The sequence below is a fragment of the Calidris pugnax genome, unplaced genomic scaffold (assembly GCF_001431845.1).
Source record: "Calidris pugnax isolate Ruff unplaced genomic scaffold, ASM143184v1 scaffold44, whole genome shotgun sequence".
NCBI classification, from domain to species: Eukaryota; Metazoa; Chordata; class Aves; order Charadriiformes; family Scolopacidae; genus Calidris; species Calidris pugnax.
In genome coordinates this window covers 26,532,009-26,550,903 of record NW_015094506.1, presented here as the reverse complement: position 1 = coordinate 26,550,903, position 18,895 = coordinate 26,532,009, and the positions used below count along the sequence as shown (strand labels likewise).

The window sequence follows — 18,895 nt, the reverse complement described above, 5'->3', positions numbered from 1 at the left end:
TTGGAATAATCTTCCCCCCCCCCCCCCCCGCAAAAGAAGTAGGATCAAGTCTCTGACAATCAAATGACAGAATGACACCATGACCCCCCCAGGCTCAGTGTTCGTTATACCGCAATCTGGCCTAGTGCCACTCCTTCACCCAGCACACTCACAGAGCTCACACTGGATTGCTCACTAAAGTTCTTATTCAGTATTTAAGGGTTACATAAAATATCTTCACAGCAAACTCTCTTCCTTTTTTTTTTTTTTTTTTAAATGGGTCCATTACTGCAATTACATTATGCAAAGTGCAAAGGCCAAGTAATGCAACTGCTAGGTACAGAAAATCGTACGTCTGTCTCCGTTGCTTAGGACACAGTCAAGGCTCATCAAGTAAGCATAATCATGAAATAACAGGAGTAGGTTACCACTTTCAAGTTCCAGATTACATGTTAGAGGCCTAATTTGTTAATCACTGATTTGGAGATGTAAATCAATTACAGTACAATTCATTCACAGAGAGATTTACCTATTCTGTTTAAATAAACTACAATTTGTAGACAATTTTAAAATATCTAACAGCACAAGTGTTTTTATTGTGTGACATTAATTACCATTACTGCTATTATTTTTAATTCTCCTTTACTTTTCTTTTTAACTTGCAGCTCCTTGATTTTACAAACTTATTACTTCGTCAGCATGCAAAAAGTCAATTATTGTAACTGATGTTGAAAAAGAAGTGATTATAGTGACAAAAAAGTTTCTTTTCAAATTCCAAAATATGATTTATCATATCTTAGAAAATACAAAGTATCTTGTGTGATAGAAGCCTGCATAGCACTTTCAAAAAGTAATATCACAGCACATTGTAACACCCCAAATCCCATGAATGGCCACGTTTGCAGTTAGACTTAATAAAAGAAGTACAGAAGAGAGCCACAGGAGAGAGTCCTAGGGCTAACGTAAAGTTTGTAAAACACCCACAAAGAAAGGTCACAAAGAGTCAAGAAAACTCAATACAGTGCCTCTTTCCTCTCCCAGAAAACAAGCTCTTCTAGAAGGAAGTATGTGAAAAAAAATTCTATATAAATCTTGACTGGGGACTAGCAGATCTTGAATCCAGGCAATCATCCAGTCATATATATCATCTCCTATATATTACAGGCCATGACACTAAACTGAAATACTCATATATTAAGCCCTTTCACTTGCCCCACACATTTCAAGCTCCAAAGAACAACTACATGTGACAGGAAAAAGCGAAGTATAGCAATGCCTGAGGACCACAGGCATTGGAATGATAACACATCCTTGTGCTTCCAACAGGCAGACTATGCCTGTTCACAGGAAAGGCAAAAGACATCAAGATCAATGTCATTCTGTCTCAGAAGAAAACATTCTCTTGAAGCCAAAATACTCTTAACACGTGAATAGGACCACCAAAGCATCTTTAAAAAAAAGTATCCATACTACCTCAAAGCATAGTGCACTGAATCCAGTCTCCTTACCAACAGTGACAAACTCGATTCTCTGATTCTTCAGAGAAACTTAGAAAACAATGTACACAAGAAAACCATCAAAAGAACACATCCAACCTAGTATGAAACCAGGAAGTTACATCTTGATTCCACCAACAGCCCTCTGAAGTCTTGGCATATGAAATTACCTTAATGCAGTGATGCAGTATTGCAAACACTTGCTTTTCACAAGAAAAATCAACTCTTTTCCATAAAGCCTTGAAAAAAAAAGAAAAACTTACATATTCTGGGGCTGTGAGAGATTGCTTTGCCTAGACAGCCTTTGCCCCTTTCCCATGTGTCTCCATATACTCTTAAGATTGTTTCTCAAGGCTAGAAAGTGGCAGCAGACTGCATGTTTCAAGACATTTGTGTGGGTCCCAGAAATTTCAAGCAATGCTGACTTGAAACTTTCTTATGTCACCACAACATCTGGCCACCATGCAGCCACAAAATTGCATTTCATTCTTTGAATTCCCCTAAATAAACATTTCCAACTATTGGATTTTGCTGTGGCTTTGTCAGTAAGGTTATAAAACCCCCAGGTATCGGACACCTGTCTATACAGAGTGATCAAACTATGTCTAAGAAAAGAGAGAAAAAACAGCAATCAGTAAATGCCCAATTGAAAACCTGTTAACCTGAACACCCTGAATACAAGCCCAAGTCTGTCTTCTTATGGACTGCTGTTCTCGCTGACTACGTTCAAAAGGGACATTCCTTCTTGAAGTCACCAAAATCAACTTTACTTGGATTATTTCTTTCCTGGAAGGATTCCACCATAGTTGTGTAGTTCCTTCCATTAAAAAGCATCAGGAATGAAGGTACACTCAGAAGCTCTAATTCAGAGCACTGTCACTTAGTTTTTGTCTTCTCACTTACGCTAATCTAGCCAAGTGTGCTAACAAAAAACACATGGGCACTTTATCAACACCTGTACCACTGGCTATTTAACAAGACAGACTCCAGGGGGTTTAGTGATGGTCTACGTTTGCCAGCGCACAGTGTCTTTTCTTCTCCAATCCTCCCATAAATACCTCTGTATCTTTCCCGTTCTCTTGTCAGACCACTCTTCTGCTACCCACAGCGGAGGCATCCTGCTGCACAGCAAAGGACAGATTTTCATCAAGCTACCTGAAAGGATCTAAAAACTTTACTCTAAGGTTGGCTGGTTAGGTGAGCATTGAGCACACTCGGAAATACTTCTAGTAAGACAAAGCTACTAACTCTTGTGTCCCACTGTCCTCCTAAGACAGCAGGACACACGTCCCAGGCAGCGTGGAACAGAACATTTCTCCTGCCTCCTGCCAGCAACCGTCACAGCCAGTACATATCCCATAATGGTGGTGTTTCATGGCTCTATTTTCCTTCAGAAATAAAGATATTTCAACAACACGAACATCTGGACTAGACCTGTGTAATTGGAAAGTCCAGCGAAGATTTAATTTCTGCTTGGCTACATGCTTCCCAAGATACCATGATTAGTTTGTGATTGGTATCTCTCTGGGGAAACATATCATCTTTCATCTTCCTAAGTCCTTTCATTTGACAGACTGAGTCACAGTCAAGAAATTACCTGATGATTAGTTGTTCCAGAACTTGATAGTTATTGCCTATGTAGGATTTAATCTACAGCTGAATTACATCAACCATTTCCTCTTGCCATCAAACTTCCACATCCCCCCGGTACCTAAAATAACGTATATTTTTCAAAGTATGGTTTTCTAAGAAGATGGAACAGGAAATCTACAAAACCCGCTAGGAAGTTTGACAACTCTTGATGTATTTGTATACAGAAGATGATCAAATATTACAATGATAAGAATCAGTACAAGGTCTAAAAAATTATTAACAAGGTCTGCTTATATCCCCACTAGTAATTTACACAGTTGTAATGATAATGCAACTATTCCCTGTAGTACCATTTAACACATTGTGATAACATGGCATCTTCTTCATATTCATCCAGGAAAAGGAATCTTACAGGAGCCTGTTGGCTGTTGTGTTCACTCAGTGAACTATCAACAGTTTGTCAAACCGCCACTTCTCTTTCACCACTTTTTTTCTTCCCACTGGCCTCCAACTTCTGCACTTCTTAAAATGTCCATGCAAAATCCATGACCCAGCTAACTCCTGCCTTCCGTTCACTGAGTTCACAGCATGTCATTGAGAACATTTTCTCACCTCTTTATTTATCACCTTCGCTATCTAGATTGTGTATGCCTTTCTCTGAGGAATGTATGCACACTTCCCTGTGGTATCTAAGCTGATTTTGATTCACACTTATCACCAAGTAAAAGCAAGAAGTTTAGGACATCGGTGAACTCCTCAAGCCACTTTATTTTCTTGTACTCATAATTGCCCCATGAGTGGCAGATGTGACTGTGTTTTGTGAAACTTGTCAGTAATTTTAACTTTAAATCTGGTAATTAATTCTGTGTTGCTGCACTGGGGGGAAGGGAGGAAGGGAGGAACACCCAAAATTAGCATACAAAAAAACCCTCTTTTGTTCATTTAATTTTTCAACCTCCTCCTTGGAATCTCCTTGATTACTTTTTCCACTGTCCAGAGATCAAGACTGAGGCGTTGCATAAGACCCATTAATCCTACTTTGCAAGCTTACATAGTGCAAAACCTCTGGTTTTGCTTTATCCTTAGAAATGCACACAGGGATAATGGTCACCTTTCATTAATTTCTCTCTCTTTACTGCCACACCATTATTAGGCACTGCTCTCACTCCTTTCTCATTTATCTTTACAGGGATTTGGGCGTTATTTCTTATTTGCTCATTTCTTGGAGAGCACAAGTTCCTCTATTACTGCAGTCAGTGAGACTGGACACTTGCTTCATTTCATGCTGTCTCCCTCAACAATTAAAAATGATTCTAGATTTCAAGCCAGAAAACATATTGCAAATTTTTCCAGTCAATCACTGTCGAAAAGCTGCACATATATGCTTCAGCTTCCTCAGCTGAAAAAAAGAGAATCCAATTTGAAATTTCCTAATGATAAGGAAACAAACACTATTTCTATCTTATTTCTTGTTAGCTGGAAAAGCTAAATGTCTCTATTACATTGAAAACACAAAGTCGTTATTCTACAGTACTTTTACGATCATTTAAGAGCATCTGCGGCATGAGCCACCTCCAACAATACTAATGGGCTGTTTAGTCACACTGGCAAGGAGTCAATCTAAAATTATAAATTCTTTCACCTACTTCTCAGATTTCCTGTATTTTCCTCCACTACTATGAGGAAATGACATAATTCATCTACCCCATGTGTTCTTGCTGGGAAGTATTCTGTAGGATTCGTCTGAGTCGTAGAATGAAGGCTCCTTGAGGCATCCTTAAAAACTAAAAAAGCAATCTGAACATTCCAAAAGCACACCAAAATGTCACTAAAAATTGTTGCTGGCAGTTCGGCTGAGGCAAACAGACCTGACAGACAAAGTAAAACTTTTACAGCAGCCTGCAGGACAGGGAGTCTGGGAAAGAGTTTGTAATCTATGAAAGCCAGCGGACATCACATGGCACGAAGTGAGCATGTGGCTATCTCCAGTTAAGCAAAGATCCAATCTGGGCAATGTGTCTGATGTCAGCTTCTCTTTAAAAATGGCATTATTGCTACCCACACTGCAACTTTAGCTTGATTAAATATGGCAGCCAAAATATTTCTACTGACAGGCATGCTCAACTTTGGCTTTTGAGCAACAGACCATATTCTGCTTCTCAAACAGAACTGGAATATTTTGGACTCTAAACATAGGATTTTGAAAACTTAGGCACGACTAATGTGATCAAAAAGCCCATCCATGTTATGCCAAATTAATGACATTTGCCATCCCATACTCAAATTTTTCAGCAAAATGTCAAACAATAAAATCAAATGCCAAGACAAAAGCCTTAGAGGGTGTCATGAGAAGAAAAGCAATTAAGATTAATATTAATTCTATGACCACTGTATTACAATTATATTTAAGGTTTATAAATAGCATAACAGTGTGCAAGACCAAAGGAACTCCAACACAAACATCACATGCCTGCTTAAACCTCATAAAAGTGGGATTAGACATTATCTGATAGACTCCTTATGTAAGCTATTCGCAGTAGTACTGACATAGCTGTATTTTAGCAAAGGTGCAAATAGATATTTTATCAAATGCTGACAGCTACTAATGACAGGAAAAGTTCTGCTTCAGTTCCGCCTTCTCTCAGCTGGACTGCTGGGCTAACTGTAAAAGGTGCTTTTCTGAAAACTTTGTTAAGACAAAAATGGTGCAGTGTAGAAAAATATAAATAGACACCTCCCTAAAACATCTTCTACTTCATCACGTGCTAAAATTTGCGCATACACCCATCAGAAAGCCTCAAGTCACAGGGATCCATATGCAAGATTAAATCCAATTAACTGAATAGAACTGAGTGTTGGGAATTTCTGAAAATAATGAAGAACTACTAACGACCTGCATGCTTTTGAGTCAGAGTCTCATTTGACAGCAAAAAAACACATCCTATGCAAACAGGAAAACTATTCCGTTCCCCACGAAATAGTAAATCTGACATTTCTTTGAGTGAAAATAACATGGAAGCAACATTTCCATGCTCCCAAGCCATAGAGGTTCCAAACAGCTTCTGCTACAAAAAGTTTGCCAAGCTATTTAAGCACCCACAGGCTACACCCATATCTGAGTGACAATCAGGGACCCCGCTGATGCTCCCATTCTCAACCAGACCCTCCTTGGTCCAGAACAATTTCCACAGACACTTTAGCTAGCAATTCTGCACCGTGACTTTGCTGCAGGCACCCCCCTGGTGAAGACACGACTTCTTGTGGCCTGGCATCATGTAGCTCCATTTCACTGTATTTACTTTCCTCGCAAAGCCAAGTGCTTTCACTTCCCCTACAAATGGCAGCCCCCTATTAACTTGAATATTACAGTAATAATAATGTATGCTTTATTTGCATAATAGCATAGGCCAGTCTAATGTGTTTAGACATTTTCAGGAGTGGATCAGCGCACAGATGGAGCAACACATCTATAGCTGATGTTAGATTTCAATTCTTTCAAAGCACCTGCATCTAGGTCCATACAGGAATTGAACAGGGTTTCATGCTCCCAACTCTTCCTCCAGCCATTTTTGTTCCCGTATAAGCAATCTGCCCATCCTCCCATCCTTCTGAGACCCATCATCTTCCTCCCTTACTTCAGCCAGAATTATGAGATTAGATGGCATAATCACAAACACTCCCGAGAACTCTGCTTAACGTTTTCAAGTTAAGTCCTTGGCATTAGTTCGGCAAAAGGTTTTTAACACAGACAGAAAGGCAAACACATTTTTTGAAATCTTGATTAAAGTCAGTTATGCAAATCATCTTTCCAAATTTGTTATATACTTACTCTCAACGTTCATTAACAAATAGCATTTAATCAAAAACTAATCTAAAAAAAAACAGGTGTTACCAACAGAGTTGGAAATTTTCAAGACAACTTTATATAGAAACCTATGTACACCTAACATCATGCCCCTGTTTCTCAAGGCTGGCTGAAGTTACTACTATCCACTGAGCATTTACAAACAATACAGTACTTCATGTCTAAATTCAGTTCAGGATTTGAAATAATTAAAAATGTAAAAGTAGCTGGAGCAGATGTTCACCGATTCTGCTTTGTCATAGCTAATTTCTTCACAGTGCATCTGCCGATGTTCCAATTCAGTCCCAGAAAAACAGTAAGCTGGAGTTCACAGCAACTGTTTATGGGACTATTCCTTTTTTGTTTGGGAACTACATCAATGAGAGAAAGCCTTAGAGACACTGATAATACCAAAAAAATATTATGTATTATATCTATGTTAACACTGCTATCGTCTTCAGGGGACCTTTCCAGACATGAGACTCAGATTTCATGTGCTTGTGCAATCAGCTGTGCTTGTCTATATGGGGCTATGGTATATGCCAGTCTCTAGGAGAGCTGTAATACTTTCATCTTACTGATATGTCAGCTAACTCACTTTTTATCCTTTTCTGTTGTCTACCTCAACCTTTGTATGGAAACTAAGAATTGGAAAGCACAGTTAAAAAAAAAAAATAAATCATTTTTACTTCTTGCCTTTTAGCATCAAACCTGCATATGGCAAAGTACAATTCTGCAATGTCAGTGGCACAGAAAAGAAATGGGTACATCTTTAAATGTAATTCATTTCATTACCAAGGATCTCAGAAATGACTGGAATGGATTAAATAGCATTAAGACAAAATACTTAATGAATTTTATGAAACCTGTTCTCAGTATTTTTCACCTTTTTCAAGCTCTTGAAAACCTGAGAGAAAAATACTGGTTTTAATTGACAAATTTTTGAATTTGTTTTCAATATGTTATTAGCAAATATCTTGTTTTCATTAGCTGCAGAGATCTAGTGTGGATATTTAGTAGAATTATAAAGGAATAGTGGACTTACGATGATCAGACTTGACAGATAAAAAATTTGGGGTGTTGCCCTGGCAAGAACAAGTACTATCTTTCCTGTGGAACAATCTAGTTTTGTTAGAGGGAACTTTATTGGGATTGAGAAAATGAATCAACTTTGCCTGTGATCATATCACGGGGAATACACAAGGAATACTTCAGTATTTTCATGAGAAATGTGAGGAGAAAATAACCATAATGCTGGAAATGTGCTTTGAAGATATAAGATAACTATCACAGTACTGAATTATAACGAAAAGTCAAACTAGTTTGTTCTTCCCCCTCCCTCTAAATTCTTTTGTCCTAAGAGCTAAAACAATGGGACTAAATATCCTGACAGAGAGAAAGAAAAAAGAAAAATTTTGCCCTCAAATCTTGAATAAATACCAGTAACTCAGTATGTTCTTTTCCTGCAGGACACAATCCTGACTATGAAAACAAGGCATAGCCCACAGCACCAACAGCTCCAGATCAGAGCTCATGAACATCAAGCCAGAAGTGCAGAGACATTCCTGAGAGAGAAGAACAATTGGGACTTGCTGTAAACAGTACTGGTAAATAATAGCTTTCCAGATGATGAAAAACTGTTGCAAGGTACAGACAGACCAGTTTTCAGAGTACAGCAGGAGTCAAGGGGAGGATTTTTTAATCTTTGCCCACACTGTAAGAATCAACTTGTTACTCCCACTGAGTTTTCACGGACTCAAGATGTCACACCAGAAACAGGAGCAAAAGTGCAAACGTGTGAATCAAGATGGTTGAACTGATGCATGAAAATGAAGATGTGATTCCTTTATTTATTTGTGTGTCCATTTTAATATGTTATTTTTAAAAATATCTTTACTTATTCTCACATTTCTTCTAGCAACTCTGCAATAAAATACTGCTTAGGTGTTTAAACCGTGCTACCAACTTTATATATTCAGAGCCACAGAAGACTATGGACAAAATTTAAGCACTCTACTATTAGGAAGCCTGCCTGAGAACTTCACAACCACCATATGCAAGATTGTTAGCTCTTCTATGCTATACTCAGATTTGATTTCTTTTTTAGGTGCCTTGAGGACCTAACAAAGCTTCTGGATATGGCATGATGGAAATATCTACAAAACAAACTCCCTTTTCACAAGCCTGTAAAATGTGCCTAGAGAGGATGTTGCACTTTGGTGAATACGAATGTAACCTGAAAAAACATCTTAAGGAAAAAAAAACCGAATTTACATCTCTTTGTCAAAGTACTAATGAAATAGGGAGAACCATGCCAGTTCATCTTCCCTAGCTTCAATGTATCTAAAGTACTTCCTCACTAAAAATAACAGGTATGTGCCTATTTTCCCCGATGAGTTAAGCATGTTTTCTTGCTTTGCTTTCAGGATAGGGAAAAAAAAAATCTGATCATTGAAACCAGGCATTTTCTGGCCCAATTTATTACATCAAATGCTGATGTCACTGTCATACCATTCTAACATCACTATATACTGTCTAACAGAAATAAGTGCAATAAAAAAGGTCTTCTTCACCATGATATCTTATGAAAATACAAAACAACAACTTAATATCTTCAAAATGTATTCACCTGTTACAGAAAAAAAATCTGGATGTTGAATAATTTTAAGGGATTTTAACCAAATGTCATCAATCATAAATAAAATGAAATCTGGGAAACCAGCCAAAATTATACTTGAAAAAAGTTTACATGAACTTTTCCCAAGAGCAACCAGGGGAATATCAGAGTCTTCATTTCCAATCACAAAGTTAGAGAAATAATATCAACAAATAGTAGGAAACAAATACTAATCAGCTACTCCATATAAGAAGATTTTGGATGGATGGTCAATTACCCTTCCAAACAAAGGGGCAGAGCTTTCTTCTTAGTGGAAACTGGTACCAAATAACACCACCCCACCCCAAACCCCAAGAAAAGGCAAAAATTAGTAAAAAACACTCTCTGTATCGGCAAAAATGCAGAACAGTGATACAAAAACACGAGAATCACTGTAGGTACTGTGCCCAGTACAGTGAAGAAAGCAAGTGGCAGAAACTTTTCAAATAAAGATGACTGCGATGATTGTTTTGAAAGGAACAGTCAAGAAAAGTATGAGAAAGGACTGCTACACCATATCTGCTGAGATTTCAATTTTAAAGTTGCATCTCACATGGGACAAAACGGCCTTTATTTGAAGCCAAATATGTTTTATGAGCTGACAGATGTAGAAACAGTGATCAATAACAGCCTGGAGGTCTATACATCACACTTCAGATGTCTGCAAGTGATGGCTAAGAGAATTAACCAAGCAATAGAAGGCTTTATTCACTACACATTTCCACTGAAAAAATTCCAAACTTCTGTAGTCCAAAAGACTGAAAGCCACTGGTTTAAATCATTACCTTTACAAGTAGAGAAATAAAGGATAACAGTATACATTACTTTATATTAATCTCACTGAAACAACTTCCCAGATATTTTACCACCCCTTCCTTAGACTGCCAGGGAAATAAGATCATAGTATTGACAGGTTTGTGCTGGTTTTTTTCCACCATTGTATGTATTGAGTTTCAGCCTTCACAACCTTCTCATTTTTTTCACATGGCATAGGCACTGTCAGAAAACTACATGCGCCTTCTTTTACTCCCCCAGGCCACCTTTCCACCTAAATGACCCTTGTCAATGTGACAATCCTGTCATGAATAAAGAGTATGCCAGGTGCAAACCGGTCTTTGAAAACTGCACAGCTCTCAACAAGCCATGAATCTCATTTGGCTGGTTGGTTAGTTTTCAGTATTTTCCTCTAACCAGCTCCACAAAGGGCTCTCTGCCTCCAACTTGTTATTTTTCTGTGACCTTGTCCAAAACCTGCAGTTTGGGGTATTCAGCTAAAGCCAAGTTCTGCTCCTTTCAGAACACATGCCCATTAAAGATCATTGGTACTGATACTACTGTAATTTGCAAGATCTAGAGAGAAAAAGTTCCAGGCAATGTGCTCCTGGTTCAGGTACACCACAAAAAAAAAAAACCCCACCAACAACAACAACAACAAAAACCCACCAAAACCAAACAAAAAACCTCAAAACAAATAAACAAAAAAACCCCTCACACTCTAATAATGCAAGTGCAGAGTGACATTAGCACACCCCTGGTGAGAACAAACACGTTGAAATCAACGCACACCCACATATCCTAAGTGATTTTTGTAACTTAATATAGAACCGGAATTTTTTATTATTATTATTTTATAGCCACCTGACTAAGCAAATTCTGGTGATATCAGCACTACTAAAGTCAGGGTAGTAACTTATTAGAGCCTGGAACACTGCCAATCTGTCCACTCTCAGCTGTCTGAAAGCCAAAATATTCATACGTAACATATGTTAATGTTTTATTTGTGCTGGAAATAAACTAAAATATTAATACGCTGCAGGTATTTTATAATTTGTGAACTCCCTGGCAATAACATAATGAAAAAGGAATACAAAAGAATAGGTTCTTTTCTGAGACAGCCTCGACAAAATAGGTTATAAGAGAAGGGGAGAGCAGAGCACAGCCTACAGCAAAATTTCCCATGAAAAAAAATATTTTAATTCTCTACCAATAAAATCACTAATATTATGTTTCCAATTTCTTCTTTAGTGCAGATTGCTATACATTCAGTGTAATGTATTTTAATGAATAAGGATTTTCTTAAGCATACTTTCTTTTACAATTCATTCTTCAGGCACACAGTAGCACTAAAACTAGATGACTTTACTATTAACTGGAATTCTCCTCATCTACTGATACATTGCCTCCGGATCTAGAGTCTTCCAGTGGAGTTCCATAATGCATGGGTTCCAGAATAACTAAAAAGCCACTCGCTTAGGAGGGAGCTCCACTTTGATGCATGAAATATCTGACAGAGGCAGCCTTCCTCTGCTAGCAATGAACAATGCAATTAACAATGAAGTTCAAACGACATGGGGTAGGTGGAAAGGAAACTTAGAAGCAAAATATTCTGAGAAGTCCAATTACTGTAAGCTGCATTTCCATTCACTGTAAAGCTGTATTTTAATTTACAAAGAACAACAGAGATATGAGGAGTGTTTCCTTCTGACAGAGGTATGCTGCTCAGCTATTCCTATGGTATAAGAGTAGTTTGAAATTTTCTATGGCTTTACTATGGAAAATGTAGCAGAGACCGAGCAGCTCGAGTCAAGGGTGAGATTGGTCCTGCCTACCAAAGCCCACTGTCTTCAGCTGGCTTTGAGTTCAGCACAGAAAAGGCCCCAACACATTCTGGGGGTCTCAGTGCTCAGCTTCCTGAGATGTTACGCTTTCCAGAGAAGAGAAGGCTCTGAGGAGATCTTCAAATCCATCTGAACACAAGAACACTTTTTTACTGTGAGGGTGACCGAGCACTGGCACAGGTTGCTTAGAGAGGTTGTAGAGTCTCCATCTGTGTAGATATTCAAAAGCTGTCTGGACACGGTGCTGGGCAACTGGGTCTAGGTGGCCTGAAGAAAGGTGGCAATTTTGTGAAAAGATAAAACTTAGTGAGCAGCATAGGACTTAAGACCACAATGCTTCAATCCACCTGGACAAATGATGAATTTCAGAGGAAGTTTATCAATAGTACTTAGGTTTCTAAATAAAAAATTTCACTCTTGTTGATGGTCAGTTGCTGTGCAAATGAGAAGCAGACGGGCTTTCAAAGCTCCTTCTCTTTGTGTCAGTAGGCTACAAGAGCTGGAGCTTGCAGGAGAACACGTAGCTTTGAGGAAAAATCAATGCATCATGAAGAGCAAAAGGGGAAATCCCCTTAATTTTAATTATAAAATGAAAAGTTTCTGTAAGCTAGCAAGACAGATCAGAAACCCATCCATGCTATAAGAGCTACCGCATCCAGATTTCTGTTTTAATTATTTTGTTCAAAAATCCTTCCCAAGTTATATAACCCCATCTATACGCTCTCTCTCCAGCCTGCTAGCAACAGAAGTGTGAGCTGATCCAACACAGCCCTATGCTTCTCACAGTTGCTTAAAATACTTGTGTTAGTGTGGATTTGGCTACAATGCACCAGAAAACCAACAAATGTCCTGTTTCAGAAAAAAAAACAAGTGCATGGAAAAATCACAGCCTGCAGATTCAAACATAACGGCTCAGACTTTAACCTCCACTGAAATCTGCTGGGATAGACTTAAATAGTTTGGAATTAGGTCTATAAGTATCTTCAATGTCACTGGGATGAGGACAGTGATGAGAAGAAAGCAATTTCTTCCTGGAGATCAGTCTTTGACGATGGGAATTATTACTGCACTGGATACTGGTAAAACATCACTTCTGGCCTTAAAAAAATGAAAATCAGCTACTTTGTTAAAAATACACTGGCTCCATTTAAGAAGGCACATATATCACATATCTATTGGAAGTGATGCTTTAGTGTTAATACACCAACTATAAAGAAGCTACCATAAAAAGATTTGCTGACCAAGTAGCAATTGTCCCAGCTACCAAGGCATTGGCAGTCCTTCCCCAATTCACTTAAAATAAATGAACTTGTCCTTGTACTTCTTAAGACAAGTCCATGGTCTAAAACAATACTTTATAGGGTCAGTAGGGAAGCTTAATCTCTCCCCGATTTGTATCAGTACCTATCACCACAGAAAGCATTTGTCTCTGCAGAGGAGAAAGAATTTAATGATCTCTTGCACATGCTTTCTCAGATAGGTTTAAAATTGCATTAGGAATAGAAAAAAAAGTGGTCTCTGCTTCCCAGCTCCAAACAATTCTCCACAGGAAGCTCCCATTGATCCAAGATGTACATTCTAGTTGCTGGACTGAATTTTGTGTTGAATAGCTTGTCTGTAGCTGAAACATATATCCAACACACTGGTCAATTTATTTGCCTTGGAAGATCGTTGTTTCTTTTAGCCCATTACAGCTAATAGAAAACACAGTGATAATTATGTGCTATGTGCTATGCTTATGCTAGCACCGACCTTCACGCAAGACAAAGCAGAACAAGTTGTCTGAATGTCCTCAAACAAAGGGCTCGGTTATGGGGCCAGTCTTGTTTAGTATTTTTATTGATGATTTAGATAAGGGGATTGAGTGCACCCTCAGTAAGTTTGCAGATGACACTAAACTAGGTGAGAGTGTTGATCTGCTTGAGGGTCAGAAGGCTCCACAGAGGGATCTGGACAGACTGGATGAATGGGCCAAGGCCAATGCGATGAGGCTTAATATGGCCAAGTGCCAGATCCTGCATTTCGGTCACAACAATCCCAGGCAACGTTACAGGCTTGGGGAAGAGTGGCTGGAAAGCTGCCAAGCAGAAAAGGACCTGGGGGTGTTGGTCAACAGCTGGCTGAACATGAGCCAGCAGTGTGCCCAGGTGGCCAAGAAAGCCAACAGCATCCTGGCCTGTATCAGGAATAGCGTGGCCAGCAGGAGTAGGGAAGTCATCATGCCTCTGTACTCGGCCCTGGTGAGGCCTCACCTTGAGTACTGTGTTCAGTTCTGGGCCCCTCACTACAGGAAGGACATTGAGCTGCTGGCACATGTCCAGAGGAGAGCCACCAAGCTGGTGAGGGGTCTAGGGAACAAGTCGGATGAGGAGAGGCTAAGGGAACTGGGCATGTTTAGTTTGGAGAAGGGGAGGCTGAGGGGGGACCTCATTGCCCTCTACAACCACCTGAAAGGAGGTTGTAGAGAGGTGGTGGCTGTATTCTCTCAAGTCAATGACAGAACCAGAGGAAATGGTCTAAAGTTGGGCAGGGGAGGTTTAGATTAGATACTAGGAAGAATGACTTTCCTGATAGAGTGGTCAGGCACTGGAACAGCCTGCCCAGGGAGGTGGTGGAGTCACCATCCCTGGAGGTATTTAAGAAACATGTAGACGTGGCACTTCAGGGCATGCTCTAATGCCCAAGATTGTTGGTTTTTGTCTGTCTGTGGGTGGGTGTGGTGTGTTGGTGTGTTGGTTTGTGGTGTGGGTTGTTTGTGGGGGTTTTTTGGTTTTGGTTTGGTTTGAGTTTTTTTGTGTTTGGACTCTATGATCTCAAAGGTCCCTTCCAACCATGAATATTCTGTGATTCTGTGAAAGGTACAGGGTTATGGGAGAAGGTCAGGTGTTATTTTTGTTTTCTTTTGGCTCACAAGAAGAGCCAAAGTCAAAGCCATATTGGTTTAAAAAAAATCTACAACTTTTCTTAGTAAGTGTTCTTCCCTAAATTAAACATTTAAGAAAAACATGAAGAGTCAGTTGTGCTCAAATTCCTAAAGTGTTGAGAATGTCATCAAACAAGGTACAAGAAAGCTGCACTGTCCATTATTTAAATGCTGGGCTGGGCTGAAATTCAGTTCCTAGAGCCTGGCATTGTGGTAGGCTTCCACGACTCAGCATAACTACTTAATGTCAGGACCAGGCTTAAAAACTCAGTGTTTTCCATCTGACACACCTGATATTCATTATGTAACTGATGGAAAAATAAATTCACAACTTCAGCTGTCTAAAAGTTAGGTATCTCTTCTAATTGCCTGGAGTCCCTATTTTAGTCCATGTAAAGAAATGTCCACCTTCAGGAGGCAATTTATCCCTCCTCAGCACCAAGTGCCCTCTGGAGGTGCTAGTGTGTTGCACTGGCTATCAAGAAAGCCTAACTGATGCTGTCCATACTGGTAAATGAAATAGGACAGGTAAATGAAATACTAAATGACAAAAGGTTGAAAAGTCTTGATTACAGCCCATAAGCCTCCATGTAGCTTGAGTGTTAGCACACTTCATGGCATCATTTTGGCTTGTACCAGCCAATGTGCTTTGATGCAATGCCAGGCATGGCTGGGAGGACAGCACTGATTAGAGGCCATTCCTAGTCAGCCGTCTGGATGCAGATAGTCTTTTGAGCAGGAAGGGGAAGGGAGCTTTGCCAGTGGATGTGAGCCACAGTTGCCACCTCGCCCCACGGCTGCTGGACTGTGCCTGTCCTATTTTATTTACTAGTATAAATACAGACTATATTCCCAAATTCTACATGTCTAAAGTGATGTGGAATGAATCCATTCTCAACAACTTTAGAAAAATAAACACAAAAAAAAAGAAATTAAAAACCCAAAGAAACCCAAAAACCTGTGAAATCTGCTTTCTGGTAATTGCAAAAACCTTTAAGTGCTATATGTTTTTACTCTTCTAGGCCAGCTGTCATTAAATCAGGCTCCACTTTCAGTGGCTTTGCACACCAGCAGAAGAAGAAAGGAAGAAGTGCAGAGGGAAGCACTTTGCCCTGGGTGAGGCACAGCAGCAAGGCTGCCACAGCTACCACTGCCTGGGCAGTTCTACTCATGCCAATTTTGGCAGAAACAGCCCATCAGCTGGTATGTATTGGGACCACAAATATCAGAAAGGAAACAGAGACATCCATACATTACATCAAGCTGAGCAGCACAGCACAGTTGACATGCCTGAGGGATGGGGATGCCATCCAGAGCGACCTGGACAAGCTAGAGAAGTGGGCCAGTGTGAACCTCATGAGGTTCAAGAAGGACAAGTGCAGGGTCCTGCACCTGAGTCAGGACAACCCCCAGTATCTATACAGGTTGGGAATGAAGGAATTGAGAGCAGCCCTGCAGAGGAGGACTTGAAAGTACCGGTGGATGAAAAGCTGGACATGAGCCAACAATGCGCACTTGCAACCCAAAAGCCAACTGTATCCTGGGCTGTATCAAAAGAAATGTGGCCAACAGGTTGAGGGAGGTGATTCTGGCCCTCTACTCTGCTCTGGTGAGACCCAACCTGGAGTGTACCGCGTCCAGCTCTGGAGCCCCCAGCACAGTAAAGACAGACATTTTGGAACAGGTCCAGAAGAGGGCCACAAAAATGGTCAGAGGGATGAAACACCTCTCCTATGAGGACAGGCTGGGACAGTTTGGGTTATTCAGCTTGGAGAAGGCTCCAGGGGAGACCTTATTGCAGCCTCTCACTAATTAAAGGGGGCTAATAAGAAAGATGGAGACTGACTTTTTAGCAAGGCCTGTTGTGATAGAACAGGGAATAACGGTTTTAAACAAAAATAGGGGAGATTTAGACTAGATACAAGGGTGAAATTTATTACAATGAAGGTGGTGAAACACTGAAACAGGTTGCCCAGAGAGGTGGTAGATGCCCGGAAACATTTAAGGTTAGGCTGGACAGGGATCTGTGCAGCCTGATCTAGTTGAAGATGTCCCTGCTCACTGCAGGGGAATTAGACTAGGTTACACTTTAAGGTCCCTTCCAACCCAAACTATTCTATGATTCTATGTTCTGTCTTGAAAAAAATACTGAACTCAGCTAAGCAACACTGTATTAGGCATCACTTTTTCTCAGCATTTATGATTGACTGTTCAATACTAAAGAGAGTGGCTCCTTGACCAACACACCCTAATTATCTGCCTTCCCAGTTATTAGCCATCTGTGTTTGCTCTGCATAATGTAGTCAGATGTGACATCCCCTGATACTGTTCTAAGAATTAAAACCAAAAAAAGTTATTCTCAGAAACTGCCCAAATAGAGGAATCCAGCTCTGACCCCTTGAGCAAGAACTGTGGTCACTGAGTACACTGACCACAATCAGCCCAGACCTTGAGCTAAAGACACCAAGAAGGCAGGACACAGCTGGCCCATGTACATGAACTCGGTGACAACTCAGCATTTTCACCAAACAGGCCGGGAGAATAAGTGAGGGTCCTGCATTGCCTCTGACTTCCACTCTTCACACACTTTCAGTGGAGTGTAACTACCTTGTCAATGGGACTCCAATTTACACTCTCCATCTTTTGGTTTGATTTTTTAAAAGGCACTTAAAATAACCTAGATGAAATTAGGAATAATTTTTCAAAAGAAACTTTTATTTTTGCTTTTTCATCTAATAATTTTTCTGGTAGTTTGTCCAGAGAGTTATATGTGTGCATGTTAGTTACAAACTGAATTAAGTAATGGCATCAAATTAACAACACTGGAAGCTAAAAAGCTTTTGATAACATTAAGAATATCAAAAAGGCAATATTAGAGTAAACTTCAGTGTGCTGTACCAGAACTGTATGCAAATTGGAAGGAGAAGTAGCAATGCTGTATGATAAGGTCACTGTCCATATACTCATTCACATTTCTTGAACTTTGTCAAGACTCCCAAGAAAAGCAATTTTGTAAGAGCGGTTCTCCATTAACATCTGGATGGAGAGTTCCCAACTCAATTCGCAGGCGGCACATTACAAAAACATACTCCAGAGGATCAGGTTTTCAAACTCTGCCAACGTGGTCAAAGATTGAAATAGAGGCTTGAACTCCACACATCTCACATCCCTGAATTACCACTTCCCTGAGTCATCTAATACACATGGAAATTCTGTGTAGCTGGTTAAAAAGAAAAAAAAGTATTTGAATTCTCATTTCCTCTCAATTAGAATTAATCTACTTGAGTAAGTTAATAAGGTTTCATAAAATGGGATGGTTTGTGTAACTTCTAACACAATTAAATATTAATAAACTCCTGAGGGAGCAAGATCAATGGAGTACAAAATGTCTTCCTGAATTTTATCTTACAACATGTCATTTTAACCAGTTATATATTACTCTAAAAGAAGTTTTATACAGGAGTGGAATAGTGATGAAACCACACAGAGAAATCTCACAGAAAAATTTCCAGAATAAAGAAGCGCATGCATCTCATGCTCACTTTCAAGAATGGATTCCACCATAGTCTAAAATAAATAACCATGACATACATGTCCATAAAAAAAACCTGAAATATATATAGTCCAACTAGATAGTGATTAACCTAAAATTCCCCTTGTCTGGCCCTATTTGCAACAAAACCAAAATGCTATAAAACCAATCTTAAATGACAATATTAAATTACTTTTATCCAGTTTCCTGAATAATTCTGTCTGACCTTTTCTGAAAGAACATTTCTAGGTGTC

The 18,895-nt window shown here is 39.5% G+C and overlaps 1 protein-coding gene across 1 annotated transcript in view; it reads right to left on the bottom strand.

Moving 5' to 3' along the window:
* The window catches only part of NELL2 (neural EGFL like 2), a 151,375-nt gene that overhangs the window by 87,959 nt on the left and 44,521 nt on the right, over positions 1 to 18,895 (bottom strand). The gene's annotated exons all lie outside the window — the stretch shown is intronic.